We start from the raw sequence: 3,464 nt of genomic DNA, 5'->3' as shown, positions 1-3,464 counted from the left end.
CCCCAATGGAGGAGCTAGAGAAATTACCCAAGGAGCTAAAGGGAACTGCAACCCTATAGGTGGAACAACAATATGAACTAACCAGTACCATGGAGCTCTTGTCTCTAGCTGCATATGTATCAAAAGATGGCCTAGTTGGCCATCACTGCAAAGAGAGGCCCATTGGACTTACATACTTTATATGCCCTAGTACATGGGAACCCCAGGGCCAAAAAGAGGGAGTGGGTGTTTAGGGGATTGGGGGGGTGGGTAAGGGGGATTTGGATAACATTGAAAATGTAAACGAGGAAAATACCTAATAAAAAAATAAATTAAAAAAATAATAAAGAAAAAAAGAAGCATTTGTTTATAGTTCTTAAATATACATTAAACAAATATGATTATATGAATATGAGTGAAATGGCTACAGTTTTATAGCAGTATCATTTTTTAATATTAAGAATTCTTATACATTAATAGTTAAGATAAAAAATATACTTATGGAACTTATAAATACTTGACTATATAACACTTGAAATAAATGAATCTTTTTAAAATTTTATTTTATTTTTAATTTATTTTTTACACTCGATATTTCATTCCCTGCGCCCCTAATGACCTTCTGACTGCTCCATATCCCACATCTCCTCCCTACTCCACCTCACCCTGTCTCCAAGTGAATGCCCTCACCTACCTCCCCACCTGACCTCCAAACTCCCTGGGGTAGAGAGAGGACTTCCAGGATCTCTGTTTTTTTCAGAGATAAATGAATCTTAATGTCCTGAAAATTATGACTGAAAAATAGAACAGCAAAAGCCATGAGCTAGTATGGTACATTAATTAGCAATTTTAATTATGCAAGAGAAAATCTTATTGCTGTCAACTGTGTGAATCTTCAAAGGCTGAATTTGTATTCTTATTGCTATTAGTATTACCACTGTAAAGATAATTTTTATTAACAAACTAACATAGAAATTAACAAGAAGTAGGTAGCTTCTAACAATGCTATGTTAGAAATCCTTTGAATACAAATTAGTGGAATCATAAAAGTATTATTACAAATGGGTAATGTCAAATAATACACATCTTTTACTTTGTGTCAGACATTTAGAGGAGCATTCATTCACAGACATGAAATATAACGGTTAAATTTTCAAATTAATATTAATTTCTTCGGTTATTAAAAATGCATTCATTTCATTTCCCCTCATTCATTATTTACATAGTTCTTTGGAGTACTGCATTCTATCAACATTCTAAAACTGAGCATATCTACACATATTGTACAGGGTTGATTGCAACAGACATGTGACCTACACAAAAATATTTAAAACACTATAATATTTTCATACATTCACACTATTTTCACAAGGCAACTCAATATTTTTTTAAAGCTAAAGTATATACCTCTAAGTTGCTAACTTGAAACCTATAATAGAAATTAATAACCAATTTCATTATGTGCTCATTTTTCATCTGCCATTTGATTAAAAAAATTAAAGATTGAAATTCCTTTTTTTCTATAAGCCTTTCTGTCTTTTATGATTAGATTTTTGTTGTTTGACTTTTGACCTCCAATTAATATTTCTTCCTTATATCTGATTATCTAATTTGTAGCTTTCATTTTTAAGAGATATGCTGAATCTGATAGGCCACTCACAGGAATTGGCAGCCCATACTGATAAAGAAAATAAGCAGACAAACAGTAAAAATCAGAACAATTATTTAGTAACTGTGGTCATGTTTAAAATAGAGGTAACAGAATCCACGGACACCCAGTCTATCTTTTGAGAACTAATAAGATGCCTGGTTTAAATAGAGGGAAAAAGTCATGCATAAGAGTGCAGCTCTGATGTAAATCTGCTTCCATCCATCACTGTTATAGCTCTGGTCCTACAAAGTGAGCTGAAGATATCTCTACTGCTTCATAGTACAGGCATATTTTTTTAATTGGTTATTTTCTCTATTTACATTTCACATGTTATCTCCTTTCCTGATTCCCTGCCCCAGACATTCCTTATCCCATTTTCCCTCCTCCTGTTTCTATGGGGATATGCCTCCACAAACTCCCACTTCCCCTCCACCCCCCTCAACCACACATTCCCCTACACTGGAACATCAAGCCATCACAGGACCAAGGGCCTCTTCTCCCACTGATGCTCAACAAATCCATCCTCTGCTACATATGCAGCTCTAGCAATGGGTCCTTCCATGGGTCACCTCCTTGGTTGATATTTAGACCCAGAGAGCTCTGGTTGGTTGATATTATTTTTCTTCCTTTGGAGTTGCAAACCCCTTCAGATCCTTCAGTCCTTTCTCTAATTCCACCATTGGGGACCCCATGATCAGTCCAATGGTTGACTGAGGGCATCCAACTCTGTATATTTCAGGTTCTGGTGGAGCTTCTCAGGAGGCAGCTGTATGAGGATTCTGTCAGCATACACGTCTTAGCAGCCACAATAGTGTCTACACTTGGTATATGGGATGGATCACCAGGTGCAGCAGTCTATACATGACCTTTCCTTCAGTCTCTGCTCCACACTTTGGAGATATTTGCTCACATGACTATTTTGTTACCTCTGCTTTTTATTTTATTTTGTCTTATTTTATTTTATTTTTTTTAATTAGGTATTTATTTCATTTACATTTCCAATGCTATCCCGAAAGTCCCCAACCACTCCCCCACCCACTCACTCCCATTTCTTGGCCCTGGCATTCCCCTGTACTGAGGCAGAAAAAGTTAGCATGACCAGTGGGCCTCTCTTTCCAAAGATGGCCAACTAGGCCAGCTTCTGATACATATGCAGCTAGAAACACTAGCTCTGGGGGTACTGGGTAGTTCATATTGTTGTTCCACCTATAGGGTTACAGGTCCCTTTAGCACCTTGGGTATTTTCTCCAGCTCCACCCAGTGATCCATCCAATAGCTGACTGTGGCCATCCACTTCTGTGTTTGCTAGGCCCCAGCATAGTCTCACAAGAGACAGCTATATCAGGGTCCTTTTAGCAAAATCTTGCTAGTGTATGCAATGGTGTCAGCGTTTAGAAGCTGATTATGTGATGGATCCCCAGATATGGCAGTCTCTAGATGGTCCTTCCTTTAGTCTCAGCTCCAAACTGTGTCTCTGTAACTCCTTCAATTGGTGTTTTGCTCCCATTTCTAAGAAAGGAAAAAGTGTCCACACTTTGGTATTCGTTCTTGAGTTTCATTTGTCTAGCAAATTGTATCTTATATCATGGGTATTCAAAGTTTCTGGGCTAATATCCACTCATCAGTGAGTACATATTGTGTGAGTTCTTTTCTGATTGTGTTACCTCACTCAGGATGATGCCCTCCAGGTCCATCCATTTGCCTAGGGATTTCATAAATTCATTCTTTATAATAGCTGAGTAGTACTCCATTGTGTAAATGTACCACATTTTGTGTATCCATTCCTCTGTTGAGGGGCATCTGAGTTCTTTCCAACTTCTGGCTATTATAAATA

Source organism: Mus caroli, chromosome 1 (assembly GCF_900094665.2).
Source record: "Mus caroli chromosome 1, CAROLI_EIJ_v1.1, whole genome shotgun sequence".
In the NCBI taxonomy this organism is placed as follows: Eukaryota; Metazoa; Chordata; class Mammalia; order Rodentia; family Muridae; genus Mus; species Mus caroli.
Note: the sequence above shows the minus strand (reverse complement) of the source record.